This window comes from Pseudophryne corroboree, chromosome 6, assembly GCF_028390025.1.
Source record: "Pseudophryne corroboree isolate aPseCor3 chromosome 6, aPseCor3.hap2, whole genome shotgun sequence".
NCBI lineage: Eukaryota > Metazoa > Chordata > Amphibia > Anura > Myobatrachidae > Pseudophryne > Pseudophryne corroboree.
The window spans coordinates 393,422,935-393,439,306 of NC_086449.1; the positions used below are offsets into that span (position 1 = coordinate 393,422,935).

General features: G+C 39.0%; 1 long non-coding RNA gene across 1 annotated transcript; it reads right to left on the reverse strand.

Annotated features, from left to right (window-relative positions):
- Positions 1 to 14,155: 14,155 nt before the first annotated feature.
- LOC134935318 (uncharacterized) lies at positions 14,156 to 15,709 on the reverse strand. The gene is made up of 2 exons (XR_010180051.1): positions 15,573 to 15,709; positions 14,156 to 14,783 (listed from the first exon to the last, which is right to left on the reverse strand). It is a non-coding gene; the product is annotated as an uncharacterized LOC134935318 (long non-coding RNA).
- Positions 15,710 to 16,372: the final 663 nt, after the last annotated feature.

The following is a 16,372-nucleotide window of genomic DNA, read 5'->3' on the forward strand; positions in this document are numbered from 1 at the left end:
AGGATGAAACTGTTTTGCAGCTTTATATATTTGGTAACTGCTATCTTAGTATTTGTTTTAGTTGAGTTTTATGGCATGCTCTGTAAACGGGGGTGGGTTGTTAGGCCTTGATTGCAATTACTAGAGACACATGGATACTTACCATTCATAAGGAAAGATGCTTGGCTGAACAACAGCCAGCTGAACAGGGCTTTATTAGAAGGGCTTTTTTAAAAGGGTTATGAAAATATTACAATATAGACTTACCCAGAACTTACCAGGACGAAAACAGACGGAAACAACCCACCGACAAAACAGAAAACATCATCCCTTCCTTACATTCCCAATCATCTGTGTATTTCAGCGTATGTAAATATTTTACCAACTAAATCCTCATGACCTCTAAGAACAAAATGCAACCAATTTGGTAGACAACTATATACATTGTGATTGTACATACCTGTTTGTCACTTTGCTCTATAATGCACAGTTAACATACAGCATAACAACACCAGTAGGCACCTGCACTTTTAACTTGAACAAGTAAAAACTTACACTCTCAGCCTAGAAAACACTGATTTCATCTTAAACTAACTATGTTCCACAAATTGATTTTCTGCATTGCTCTTCATGGAGTATTCATAAAGGCCATTGCATCATTCAGTCTCCCAGCAACTCACCCCTCTGTACATGTTGCCCCCTCAATTCTACACTCCCCTCTTATTAGCACTCATGAGCTTTTTACTTCCCTATACTCATTGACAATAACATCTACAACCTCTCACCATAAAAAACTTTCACAAACCTCTGACACCCACATTTATCTCTCTCTTCTGCTTCTGATAGCTGGTGACATTTCACCAAATCCAGGACCCAGCCACTTGCATCACTCACATTCACCTGATTCACAGCAACATAGAAATCCAGCTAACCTCATAAACATCACATGTCAATCCATCACCCTCCAGATCACTAAAATGTGCCTTATGGAATGCACGCTCTGTTTGTAACAAATTAACATCCATTCATGACCTTTTCATATCTAACAACATCAATCTGCTGGCTATAACAGAAACCTGGCTCACACAATCTGACACAGCCTCCCCTGCAGCACTGGCACATGGTGGTCTCCACTTTACACACACCTCCAGACCCGATAACCATAAAGGAGTAGGAGTTGGACTTTTACTTTCCCAATCTTTGGTATATACTGTTCTACCACAGGTTCCATCACTCACATTTACATCATTTGAAGTACATTCCATTAGGGTATACTCTCCTTTCTCTCTGCGTGTTGCAGCTATCTACCGCCCACCTGGGCATCCAAAACAATTTTTGGAAGATTTTTCTGCCTGGCTCCCTCACTTCCTATCCTCTGACATCTCCACCATTATCATGGGTGATTTCAATATTGCTATTGATTGTCCAAAATCTGCTGCGCATGCCTCCAAACTACTCTCTCTAACCTCCTCTCTTGGCCTCTCCCAATGGACTGACTCCTCTACTCATCAGGCGGGCCACTGCCTTGATCTAGTATTCACCAGACTATGCTCCATTGCTGAACTCACTAACACTCCTTTCAACCTCTCAGATCACAACCTTATCACCTGCATGCTTTCCTCTGTTAATTCAAACCCTGTGTTGCGGAAGTTCTCCAATCTTCCTCAAACTCGCAGAAATATTAACACAATTAATCTTCAAGAACTTTCCACTTCACTCCAACAACTGCTTTCACCTATTTCTGCATTCACCTCTCCTGAGATGGCTGTATCACACCTTAATGAGACTCTAGAACTAGCCCTTGATGAAGTGGCTCCAGCTACCCATCACACACCACGTAGGCATAGATGTCAACCATGGCACTCCAAATTAACAAGACAACTACAAAAACTCACACGAAAACTTGAACGTCAGTGGCGTAAATCTCGTATTTCAAGTGACTTCCTCACATATAAGACAGTCTACCATTCTTATAAAAATGCCCTGGACACTGCCAAACAAACATATTTCCAAACTCTTATCTCTGCTCAAGCCTCTAACCCCAAACGACTCTTTAATACATTTAAATCACTTCTGAATCCTCCCGCACCTACCCCACCACCCACTATCAAGGCACAGGATCTTGCTTCCTGCTTCAAGGAGAAGATTGCTAAGATCCGAGATGAAATGGTATGCTCTTCGGCAGCCAGTGACCTGCTCCGTTCTTTACCTGAACCCTCTGGCACTCTTTCTTCATTTGATCCCACAAATGAAGATGAAGTATCATCACTCTTCTCGTCCTGCTTCTCTACTACCTCTCCTCTTGATCCTTTACCCTCACAAATAAGTAAAGCTCTGTCTCTGGTGCTCATCCCTACCTTAATTAACATCTGTAATCTCTCTCTCTCTACTGGTATTTTTCCTTCACTCTTCAAGCATGCAGTGATTACTCCCATTTTAAAAAAACAAAATTCTGACCCTAATGCTCTCTCAAACTACCGCCCTATCTCTCAGCTCCCTTGTCTCTCTAAGCTACTTGAGAGACTTGCCTACACTCGACTCACACACTTTCTTAACTCATACACTTTGTTGGACCCACTTCAGTCAGGCTTCCGTTCCCAACATTCCACAGAGACGGCACTGACTAAAGTGGTTAATGATTTGGTCACTACGAAGTCTAAAGGCCACTACTCACTACTTATTCTTCTAGACCTATCTGCTGCATTTGACACTGTAGACCACTCTCTTCTCATACAGACACTACAATCCCTAGGTCTTAAAGACACAGCCCTTTCTTGGTTCCTATCGTACCTATCTACTCGCTCCTTCAGTGTTCGCTTCTCTGAATCTACCTCCTCTTCGCTACCTCTTTCAGTTGGAGTACCGCAAGGCTCAGTCTTGGGTCCTCTGCTTTTCTCTATCTATACCTCATCTCTTGGTAAACTAATCAGCTCTTTTGGTTTTCAGTATCATCTGTACGCAGATGATACTCAAATCTACCTATCCTCTCCTGACTTGTCCCTATCTGTACTGGACCGTGTCACTGAATGCCTTTCTGCCATCTCGCCACCTCAAACTTAATATTTCAAAGACAGAGTTAATTATATTTCCACCGGCCAATAGTAGGTACCAACCTGATATCTCTATCACTGTTGAAAACTCGACTATCTACCCTACCCCACAAGCTCGCTGCCTAGGTGTCATCCTTGACTCTGATCTGTCCTTAGTTCCCCACATTCAATCTGTCTCAAGATCATGTTACATGCATCTAAAAAACATATCCAAAATACGACCATACCTTACACAAGACACTGTTAAAACTCTAATCCACGCTCTCATTATCTCCCGCATTGATTATTGCAATAGTCTCCTAACTGGTCTTCCCAAAACGAGACTCTCACCACTACAATCCATTCTGAATGCAGCGGCGAGGCTTATCTTCCTCGCTAGACGTTCATCGTCTGCAGATCCACTCTGTCAGTCCCTCCATTGGTTACCTGTACTCTACCGCATTCAATATAAAATACTTTTACTCACACACAAGGCCATTAACCAAACTACACCAACGTACATCACTTCGCTTATCACAAAATATCTCCCAACCCGACCTCTTCGCTCTTCACAAGACCTGCGTCTCTCATCCACACTCATTACTCGCTCCCACTCACGACTGCAGGACTTTCATCGGGCTGCACCCACTCTGTGGAATGCCCTACCACGCACAATAAGACTCTCCTCTAGTCTCCAAACCTTCAAGCGTTCCCTCAAAACTCACCTCTTTAGGCAAGCGTATCAAATTCCTGAACCGCCCACATAACTTTCATAAACCTTCCTATCAAATTACATCCACTCTGTACAGTCCACACATATCCTCACAAGACATCCCAGTGGCGATCAAATTTCAGGAATCCAAGGGGAACACCCAAAAGAAGAAGAGATTCCAGCATAGAGGAGTTAGAGGAGGTAGAAACCGAAAGAAAAAATCCAAGAAGATTCTAGAATCTGTAAAAAGAACTTTACAAGATAAAAATAAAAAATCTAATGTATTTAACCTTTCCAGTAAAACCCTCACCAGTTCAGAGTTGTCATTACTAGAGAAGGGTTTAAAATTTTCCCCTACTAATGATCCAAATCTTTTTGAACTGTATGTCGATCTTAATAGATTTGTACGCACATTATGCCGCAAGAGGTATTTTGCTAGGAAAAGTTTAAATATAAAAAAGGATGAGTCCATACCCATTGTTCTAAATAGTACAGATGACATCATGCTATCAATGTTAGAACAACTATGGGAAGAAAACAATACCTCACCGTTGAGATCAGAAAAAATATTTGATATAAAGAGAGAAGCCAGTTCTTTTAAGTGCAGATCTGAATTCTTCCCTATATCAGCTAAGAGTAGCAGTATAGAGGCATTTTACAGAATCACGCTAGACGACTTTAAAGAAATGGTAGAACACAATCGGAATAAATTACAAACATCATCCAATTTAACTAAACAAGAACAGAGGGCACTTCGTGTATTGACTAAGGATAATTCCCTAATATTTAAAGAGGCAGACAAGGGTGGCGGCCTTGTTATTATGGATCGTGTGGACTATGTCAAGGAGGCTTTAAACCAATTGGAAGACAAAAACTTCTATAAAACTCTTGACAACAATCCCACTTCTCTTTTCTTATTGGATTTAAAAAATCTTCTTGACTCTGCACTAGAATCAAATGTTTTGTCTAAGGAGGAACACCGGTTCTTATTACCACATTACCCAGTCACTCCCACTTTTTATTTTTTACCCAAAATTCACAAATCCCTCACCTCACCCCCTGGTAGACCTATTGTTTCGGGTATTGATTCCCTCACATCTAATTTGTCCTATTATGTTGACACCTTTCTTCAACCACGCGTTTCCACACTGAGATCACATCTTAAAGATACAACTGATTTTCTCACTAAAATACAAGATTTGAAATGGAAAGATTCTTTTGCTTTCCTGACTCTTGACGTTAAATCACTATACACCCATATTCCTCACATAAGGGGTTGTGATAGTATTTCTAGACGTTTAGATCAAGATAGTGATCTCAGTGTGGATCATAGATCTTTTCTTTTACAGTGTATCAATTTCATCCTCACACATAATTATTTCACGTTTTTAGATCGTTATTATTTACAGGTGATGGGAATGGCCATGGGGACCAGGTTCGCCCCCAGTTATGCAAACTTATATATGGGCGACTTTGAGGAACAGTATATATGGAATGGCCCATGGGGGGCGCACCTGGTCCTCTATGGCCGTTACATTGATGATTTATTTATTATTTGGAATGGGGATGAGTTATCTGCCAATCAGTTTGTTTCCACTCTTAACACCAACCCATTTAATTTATCCTTCACATCCACGTTTAATAAGACCCGTGTGGACTTCCTTGATTTGACATTAGAAATAATTAATAATAAAATTGTCACATCCAATTATATTAAATCGGTCAATACGCATTCATATCTACACTATAGAAGTTCACACTACAGACCTTGGAAAACTAATATTCCCAAAGGTCAACTTATGAGGTTACGCCGCAATTGTTCTAATGTTGATACATTTGCATTACAGGCCAGAGAATTGATAGATTCCTTTAGGATTAGAGATTATCCTGAGACATTACTACAACAGGCCTACACAGAAGTCTACAATATGGACAGACAGCAACTTCTTCATTCCAAACAAGTTCCACATAAAATAGAAAAACAAAAAAATCGGGATTTTTCTTTCATCTGTAAAAACAATAGATGTGCCCAAGAAATAAAATCAATAGTGTCACGTAATTATAAAATATTGAAACAGGACAATATACTCAGTGCTATTCTGCCCCCCCAGCCACAAGTTACCTATAGGAAAAACAGGTCGTTAAAGACTATTCTGGCCCCTAGCCACTTAAAAAGTATTAGGGAACCTAGGACCCAGAAGGGTACAGAATGGCTCAGTACAAAACCACTGGGTTTCCATAAATGTGGCTTGACAAGATGTACGATGTGTTCTCATATACAACGTAAGACTGTCTCAATTAATATTCCATCTTTTAATGAGACATATGAATTTAAAACCTTTATGAACTGTGAGACGACCTATGCAATTTATTTGCTAACCTGTAGTTGCGGACTTAATTATATAGGACGCACAACTAGAAAACTACGGGTTCGCTTTATGGAGCACAGAAGAAACATCGTAAATAAATGTCAAACTCATAGTGTCTCACGACATTATTTCTTAAAACATATGTCCAACCCTTCTTGTCTATCAGTTACATGTCTTGAACATATCGCCCCAACCTCCAGGGGAGGCGATAGATTCAAAAAACTTTGTAGTCGTGAAGTATATTGGATGCTGAAATTTAATTCCTTGCATCCGGTTGGTCTAAATGAAACCATGGAATTAAACTCTGTCATTTAACCATATGGACCTCTTATTTTATATTTAATTTTATTTTTGCTCCTCTGGATGTGATCTATCTTTCATATATTATAAAGATGTTATATAAACAAATCATATGCTTTTCATTACCATATAAAACCCTTCCTGATTATGGAGGAAACTCTTTAGATAATTGAATTGATTTTCATATGAAATATTATATCTAATTATGTATCAATTATAATCAGCTCTTTCTATCTCTCTCCTAAGAATAATATCTATATTGTTGAAGACTTATATAGATATATAAGTTATTGAGATAACTGCAATTTTTAATTAATTTTCCCCCATATAGACGTTTATAATATCTTTCTATTGGAGGATAATGCCGATCATGTGACCTAATGTTAGGTTCCTGGTGCTCAGAACAAGGGAGATGTTATAAAGCAAGTCCAGAGCACCAGGACGTAATGCTGGGAAAGGGGAATGGAAAGGGAATAGCCCCTGGCGCCCTATCTCCGTTGTCTCACCCGTGCTGTCAGTACACTCTTGCGAGACTATGGTTGCTTGAGCCCATGGCAGCCGCGTTTGAAGGGCGGATTACGTCTGCCCAACTTCGATGCCCCCTCAGGTCTTAATGAGAGACAAAGAGTGAACCGAGACAGGGTGATAACAAGGGGCCCTCTGACTAAACAACAAGGCCAGGGGCTACTAACAAACCTAAAACCAAAGTATGTGCGGCTTGCCGCCAAAGGAAAAGAACAACAAAGGAAATGCTGACCACACGCCGACACAATACTTTTGTGTACCGGCGGTGACAGCATAAGCAGAACCCTCTGCAAAACACCAGTGACAGAAATAATAAGGGAATACAGCGGCCTAGGCCGACGGACGCGGCCGTGCCGCTACTCACGGAAATGGTATGAATACTGGCAAACGGACAGGAACTCCCAATGCTGCTAACACAGACTCTCAGAACTGGAGGACAGGCAGAATCCCAAACGACAGACCGGTGGACACCAAGAAGCCAAAAACTTGCACAGGCAACGGTACTGGACCTCAGGACAAGAACGCCTCACGGCAGGACACGGGATCAGACATAGGAATCGACACAGGGACTGACACAGGAATCGACACAGGAAGCTCAGGAACTAGCAGGAACCAAGCTCAGAACTCAAGCAGATTGCAAACCAAGGAGTATCACCAGCATCTGTGAATTGCAAACAGCCAGCATATAACAGAGAGGCCTAATTAATAATCCCATGCAGCTGCACTGTTGCACGATTCCAAACTGACAAAATGCAATTAGCAGCCAGGCGAGGCTGAACACATGGGAACAAGCTGCAATTACACAGACTCACCAGCGGCAGCAGACAAGAGTATTCTAAAACAGAGCAACAGGAAATCCTGGCATGCAAGACAACTAAATAAACATAAAATAGGAATGAACCACTACCTGTGGTTCATAACAGTATCCCCTCCTTAAGGGTGAGCTCCGAGCACCCCATGACACCCACGGGGAACATAAACAGAAGTATAACATGAAATACATAACAAAACTGCAAAACAGGAATGAGCCACAGCCGTGGCTCATAACACCTAAACAGTCACATGATCGGGTCACTATACAATCGCTCTATATTATAATCTTTATACTAATCATTTCGGACTCGTTATTAATTACTCATTTGGGTATAATCATATGTCACACACTATGACTTGTACGATAAAAATATATATCTGTTTAACAAAGAAAAGTTTTTATTTCCTGTCATTATTAAGTGTATGAGATCAATGGGTATCCCAATATAAATGGATATCTATTGTATTTAGTCATATGATGACATATAGAGGAGGCCGGACAAGCGATATAATTAGACACTGTAAACGTTGATAAGAAATAGTTAAATATTAGAACACCAGTCCGGTTGTAGGATCGCTCTGCTATGATATCTAACAGGACGTCCCCTCCTTCCCCTCAGAAGAATTGTTACCTAGCAACCCACGTCGTCACATACATGTGACTTATACAATACCTTTCTATTGGATAATAACCCGATCACGTGACATAAATAGTCACATGATCGAGACGCTGCATAAACGTCACAAGCTTTACCCTAACACTTCCGGATTGGTTACTAAGCAACCAACTCTATTATGGTCATGTGTTATATCACATGACCCGAACACAATACCTCCATTGGATACAGACGCCGATCACGTGAGATAAGTCACATGATCGGGATATTATAGAAACATGTATGTACTTCAAAAGTATATATTTACTAAATACAGAATCGTTTTTAATATTTCTTGGTATATTAAGTATATGGGACCAGTGGATATTCCAATATATATAGTATTATATGAATTTTCCAAAAGGCTTATGCATATGATTTTATGTGATTCATTCATGTGTAATTAATTATTGCCACTCATATCCGGTATAAAAGGGCTCCACTATAGCCACTATCTCACTTGCTCCTGAGGAAGCTGGACTATACAAACCAGCGAAACGCGTTGAGCTTTTAAACCTATCTGGACACTCAATACCACCATCTCCACTGGCTTTACGGATACTCTGGTGCATACCATTTGGGACATTTTACTAGCAGCATCCACCCTCTGGACCTAATACCATGCCAAAGAGGACAATTTGATCCAGTCACACATCAGGTGGACATTATCTGCTCTCAGGATCACTGGTAAATACCTCACATCTGCAAATTATCGGCTTTATGCAAAAATAACCGATTAGTGATGGACATCTCCAAGTGATTCCAGTCCCCTTGAGTACTACAAATAGCCAAATGTGGATATATAAGCAATTAAGATATTGTGGCAAAATTTATTGAGTGTTATTATTCATCTTTTATTCTTTATTTTATAGGATTATACATGTGAAATAAATATGTCTTTTTAATTATAAGCCTTTTGGAACATAGATTGTTTTTTATATTTATAGGCATGATCAGCCAGCGCTGGTAATCTCTTTTTTTGTTCTGTTTGCACATATCCTCACATGTCTGTTCATTCTATGCAATAGATAGCACCTTTCCTTGTGTACATATGCCTATTTCCCTATAGATTGTAAGCTTGCGAGCAGGGCCTTCCTACCTCTATGACTGTTATCACCCAGTTTGTTATTGTTATTTCAAATTGTAAAGCGCAACGGAATTTGCTGCGCTATATAAGAAACTGTTAATTAATAAATAAATAAATAAATAAATTTATCAGCCAGTGTCAGGTGACTAGTGTACCTTTAAAAGCCATAAGGTATTTGGCAGGTACACATTAAACCAAGTAGACATATTTGCAGTTATATTATGTGTGAAACAGTTGCCAGGTTTTAAGACTCTGTGATAGTGTAGGACCTGCAAGAAGGTGAGGTACCTTGGCAATCGGTTTGCAGGCTTTTGTGCATTGGCCAATTCACTAACTAAACCCCCATCATTTATTTATTGATGTGGTGAGGATAAGTGAGCTTGCTATGGTGAGTGCTGAATTTTCTGGTTGTATTTATTTAAGTATGTTGTCATGGGCTACATGCACCCCACCCTATGAGTGGTAAGTGCAGTCATGTACCCCGCTTCTGGGGTGGCGAGTGCTGTGGTTTTATATCTATATATATATATATATATATATATATAAAATATGCTCATATAAGCCCAGCAAACACGTATTTCATAAAGAGCAATTGTATTAAGCACCACCTCAATTATTTTATGCAAATACAGAAAATGTGATTGTGTCATTTAATCCCTGATAATATACTAGAAAGAAGTGGAGTTTGGAGAAAATCCCTGCGCTCTAGGTGCAGCTATAGTTAGTGTGGACAGGAGTATATCACCAAATACACTCCAAAGGTTACACGTACAAATAGAATTTTGGTACACACTCACAGTAGCGCGCCGTATAGTAACAATACAATAAATGATATAAATAATAAGTTCTCCTGTGATTCTAGAGAGGCTTCACTTCTCAAGAGGTAATGTTCTTACACAGAGCATAGGAGAAAATTCTTATAAAGGTTTCTTTTCCCGTCACAGTTAACCGTACAGAAAATGGGGGAATGCTCACATGTGTGCTTACATCAGATGGAGTATGGATAAACACATCAAGGTTTCTTTTATCGATCCTCCCTGATTCCTTCAGATAATTCCTCGTGACTTCCCCAGTGGGGCCACAGAAAGTAAAACAGAAGGAAGTGGTTAATAAAAGGATTTCTTAAAAAGGTATTCACCTGTTAAGGGTACCCTTAGTTAACAGGGTGGTGATGCAAAGGTAGGTATGTATGGGACCACCCATATAGTGACATAGATGGGTTCAGATAGTACCATAAAAAATGTTCTGGAATCCACATGATAAAAACAGTTCTTTACATTTATTCCAGAAAAAAATAAAAAGTACAAATAACACAATAAAAGTACGAAAGACCTCTGGGTTTAGATGCCAGATGGAATTGCTGGCCAAAGGGGAGAAAAAAAGTTCCCGGGTTTCTCACCACTACTGGTCAGCAGGGTATCAGTCCCAAAGGTCAATCCTGGTATCCTTTTAGCTCCTCACCAACGCGTTTCCACCTGATGTGTGGTCTTTTTCAAGGTGTACAGATACACCTTGAAAAAGACCACACATCAGGTCGAAACGCGTTGGTTTTTTTATGGTACTATCTGAACCCATCTGGTACTGGGAAAAGAAACCTTTATGAGCTTGAACCATCTCCGTTGATGTAAGCGGTTAAAGTGAGCATTTCAGATTATCCCATGTGAGATTTGAACCTTTAAAGAAAGATACTTTTATGTGTGATTCAATATTTGTTTACATGTAAGCCCCCATGTAAGCTGCCTTTTTCTATCCGATGTCACTATATGGGTGGTCCCATACATACCTACCTTTGCATCACCACCCTGTTAACTAAGGGTACCCTTAACAGGTGAATACCTTTTTAAGAAATCCTTTTATTAACCACTTCCTTCTGTTTTACTTTCTGTGGCCCCACTGGGGAAGTCACGAAGAATTATCTGAAGGAATCAGGGAGGATCGATAAAAGAAACCTTGATGGGTTTATCCATACTCCATCTGATGTAAGCACACATGTGAGCATTCCCCCATTTTCTGTACGGTTAACTGTGACGGGAAAAGAAACCTTTATAAGAATTTTCTCCTATGCTCTGTGTAAGAACATTACCTCTTGAGAAGTGAAGCCTCTCTAGAATCACAGGAGAACTTATTATTTATATCATTTATTGTATTGTTACTATACGGCGCGCTACTGTGAGTGTGTACCAAAATTCTATTTGTACGTGTAATCCCTGATAATGCATCTCATGTAATACTTTTATCATATGGCATAAAAAAAACTGACATATTGAACGCCCTATATTAATCATTGTTTTTATGATGAAGGAGATCTGGAAATTCCTGTCTTTCTTAAATATTATGAAGCAACATTCATGTAATTAAGTCATTTATAGTACATAGTATTTTATTTGCTCCAATAACTGCATTGATATTAATGATCAAAAAATGAAAATTAATTATATACTATGAATATAATAAAATAAAAACACACACACTAATAAATGTGATATTCTGTTACAAAAACATTCATTCAAATGAAAGATTCTCCATTTGTCATGACCAAGCATTGGAAATCCAAATTTCTGTCCAGGAACAACATTCATCACTTTTTGTTTTGGTTCTATCTCAATTACCTTATTCATGTGTAAGAAATAACACTTTTGAAATCCTCCATTGAATTTTCCAAACAAGTAAAGGGTGGGATGTATTGACGCGCGAGATCGCTGGAGGTGCGAGATGCCAGCTGATCTCAGACATGTTTTTAAAGGGGTAATCACTTACAAAGCATGGTTTTGCCTTGTAAGTGGCTGCCCCTTTAAAAAAACATCAGAGATCAGCCGGCATCTCGCACTTCCGGCGATCTCAGTCTCTATTATATCGGCCCAAAGTGTCCATTATCTCCAGATTTGGCATTTTTTATTGTTATTTATCCAAGAATTTTCTAACATTTTTTAAAAGATCAGAAAGATTTTGTGATAACAATACAATTGAGTATCAGCTGCATTAATATATGTATATATATATATATATATATATATATATATATACACACGTACACACACATACACACACATATATATATATATATATATACATACATATATACTTACACACACACACACACACACACACACACACACACACACACACCATGCATCTTATTTTTCATCATTTCCCAATGAGATCTATATGTTAAAGGGGGGAGGATGATTTTGAAATGGAAATTGATAAGGAGGAATGGCTTGTCGTTTGGGAAGTAGCTATAACTAAGGGTGTGTACACACGGTGAGATCCTTACTATGCCCGATTTTCACTTGCGATTTCCCTTGAACTCCCCGGAGCCCAGATAGCACAGATTTTGACTAACTTTTCTTGAGATATGGACTATGTGTGCTTACGATTTTGGCTTATGTGAGATTTTGGCTTATGTGAGATGTCATTGACATGTGAGATGAACTAGATAGTACACCGATCTAGCAAGGATTGACTTGCCTGCACAGTCTATCTTTTCTTGCGATGCCAACCTGGCGGGACCGCGCATCGGGATCGAATCGGGATCGCAAGGTGACTTTCACCTTGCGATCTGCACTAACTTTTCTTGCGATTTTGTCTATATAGTCAAAATCGAAAGAAAATATCTCACCGTGTGTACACACCCAAACTCAATCTGCATGTCTAGAAAAGGACAATTCCTACAAACTGCTATATATACACCTGGTATTTGACCTACAAAATTACAAAAATGACTATGCAGCTTCTATTTATTATGGGCACATTTTCTTCTTTTTCCACATCTGGCAATAATATGAAAAAAATTATCAGATTTGATTAGTCATTCAATCAGTGTAATCCAGAATCTTCTCCAAAAACATTCCTCTGGACATACACCATTGTCTCCTTAATAAATGCTTTAGCATGCTTTGCAAATGGAAACTGACATTTTCTGATAATGTCTGGCCAACATCAAGTCAGGTTTTTTTTCTTGATATTCCAGATATCTTAATCACTTCCCAATAATCAACACATTGTTGTAAAAGTCTGGTATTTAGCCCAGATTGAGAAACTGACAGTAATGATAACACATCATTTAGAAGTTTCCTGAAATCTCAGACCCTTGCATGAATTTGAATACAAATGAAGAATGTTTAGGTATCTCTACATACCCGCTTCTTTTATTATAACAGGGTAAATACATAGTTTGATCTTGTTTTAAAGGTTATTCATCAAGAGTAATTTTAAATAATTAATATTGTTATATAATTTGCCTGTATTATATCAAAGTTGTGATTATATTATTGTGCCATTCCCCTCCCTTCCCTGTTTTCTAAAAGTAAATCTTTGAGTTAAAGAAAGACCACACCCTTTATCATTATACATAATAAAATTCAATTTTGCAAGTTGATTTTACATCTGAAAATAGCAAACATGTTTAGATGCATTTTTTTCTGTTTCTGCTCATTTTTCCATACAATTAAAATTAAAATATCAATATTTGACCTCACCAGAAAACCATGTTTAGTCTAGGTCAAGCAATGTTCAATTCATATAAAAAGGTGGCTATGGGGGCTTCACATTTTTTCACAAACAAGTGCTACAGAACCTAAAAATGATAAAACGTTGAATAAAAATAGTTGTACTTATGTTGCATAAGCATGCTGCTCAATACATCCCTTGGCATGAAGCAGAGCATCACTCAGGCACAACTCACAGTATATTGTAATGCTATATAATTTATTAGATCTGGTATAAGTCATGTATTATTCGTCACATGGAAAGAAAAGAAAAACATATACTCTCTGAATGAATCATAACAGTGATTTCCTTTGGCACAAGTAATAGTCTTGACTTCCACTGCTGTCTTACTGATTTCTGTTGATACATTGTCACTTAAATGGTATTATCCACTTTGCTTTGCTGTATCCCAAGAGGAAATACTGATAACAGTGTGTCTCAATGTCTTCTTCATAGAGAAATATTTTAGTTTGTTAGGTTGCTATCTTGTCCTTGTAAGAAGCCAGCAGTCCCCATGGAAGAATGAAGATATTCAGGAATCATTTAGTGAATATTTATGTCTGCTTCCTAAATTAGATATTGTAGGCTATTGTTATACTGCATGAATAATCTGATGGAATGTACATACAAATACATTGGGGAGTTAATAGGAGTTAACAGACAATCTAGTTGTCCATCAGGAGATCACTGTAAACAGGGTGTCTAGCCTTTTTGCTGCCTGAAGCATCAGCTGAAATGGAGACCCGCTCTTCCCAATCAGCTCTGACTTTCTCATTCGTGAAATGTACTCTAAGACTTGTATTGTAATTTCCATCCTTATTTGATCTACAAAGTACAAATAATATAAAAACCACAAATTTTACAATTTTGCTTCAAGGAAATATATTTTTTAAACTAATTATGCACTTTTTGCTGCCCCCTAAAAGACGTTCCCTCAGGCTGCCTCATGTGTAAGCAGACCCTTAGGGGTAAATTTACTGGAGCTTCTAAACCAGAGAATTGGTGATGTTGTCCAAAAGGCAATAGAGAAATATTAGAGGAGAGAGAAATAAATATTTTGCACAGCAATTGCTTGTTTGCACTCTCCAGCATTATTTTAACATACCGTTTTTTTTCCCCCGCAATTCTTTTAGCTTTTATTTTATTACCGATTTCCAATTACATTGTGAGAAAACAAAAACAAATTTTCTCGCAAAAAGACATAGGGACTGCGAAAAAATAGTTTCTTATCGGGGTTTGGTTTCGCCAGCCTGAGGCACGCGAACCCAATCCCGGATAAGTGCTGGCATCAGGGCTAAGAGGATAAATGGTTACCCCCCCATAAAGTTTGATTTTGAGAGGGAGCTGTTTATTTACACATGTAAATGTATAGTGTAAACATAGTCAAACGCCAAACATTAAACCTTGCAAACCATATTCATAGATATCAATATTGCTCGGTCTGATTAAGTTAATACTGATACATATACAGTATACTTCCATAACACAATGGCCTAGTTAGCACTGATTCACTTTAATTCATAACTCTTGAGGTGTAACTTCCATTGACTAATGTACACAATACAAATCGTCAAAGCACAGTTATGAAAATTAGTGGTCTGGCCTGAAAGTTACCTGAGGTAATATATGAAGATCTAGGCTTCCCAGATGTGTGACCTGTGGTGCCGAGAGGGGGGGGGCAGGTGCTCTTTAACCGGGCCTGTTGGAGGGCCGGGGTTCCGCTGCCCCTCCCCTTCCCTGTTGTACACAGCGCCGGCAGTTGGAGCAGGGAGAGAGGGTAGTAACTGCTGCAGCAGCCTCTCTTCCCTCCACAACCCAACACACACACTGCTGTGTGCTGCACTGGGGCGTTAGATTGCACCCACTTGCTGCCCATTTGCCCCCTGCCAGCATCCCCCTGTGCACAAAACAATTTTTTTTGTATTTCCAATGGAGGGTGGCTGACTACAAACCCCGGCATTGGCCACACCCCCTCACAGTACCTGGCCCGGCACAGGTATTTGCCCCTTTATAACAGAGTCAGGTCCCTAGGACCCCAGAGTAATATTAAGTAACTGTACAGTACCATTTTAAAACAAACTCTATAGGAAGGAAAGACTCCTGGAATCCTGAAATCCTCTGTCTTGGAACATCGCAAAGCAAATGAGAAAAACACACACCCCTTTAAGATGCCTTTTATAAGCGTCTGGCCCACTTACTAATGCAGGCCTCCATTAAATGCTCATAGGTGGGAATCCTGGGTACTCACCTGCACCAGAAGCCAGTCCTATCAAGTTTTTTGTTATTATTGTTGATAAATATCCCACATCTCTTTTTGGTTTAAAAACTATTGTAAACCAGTAAAACATTTTTTTATGATTTTCATAGTGATTTAGTAAATTTACTCTTTGTAGCTTCCCCCTGTTCTTTACTAA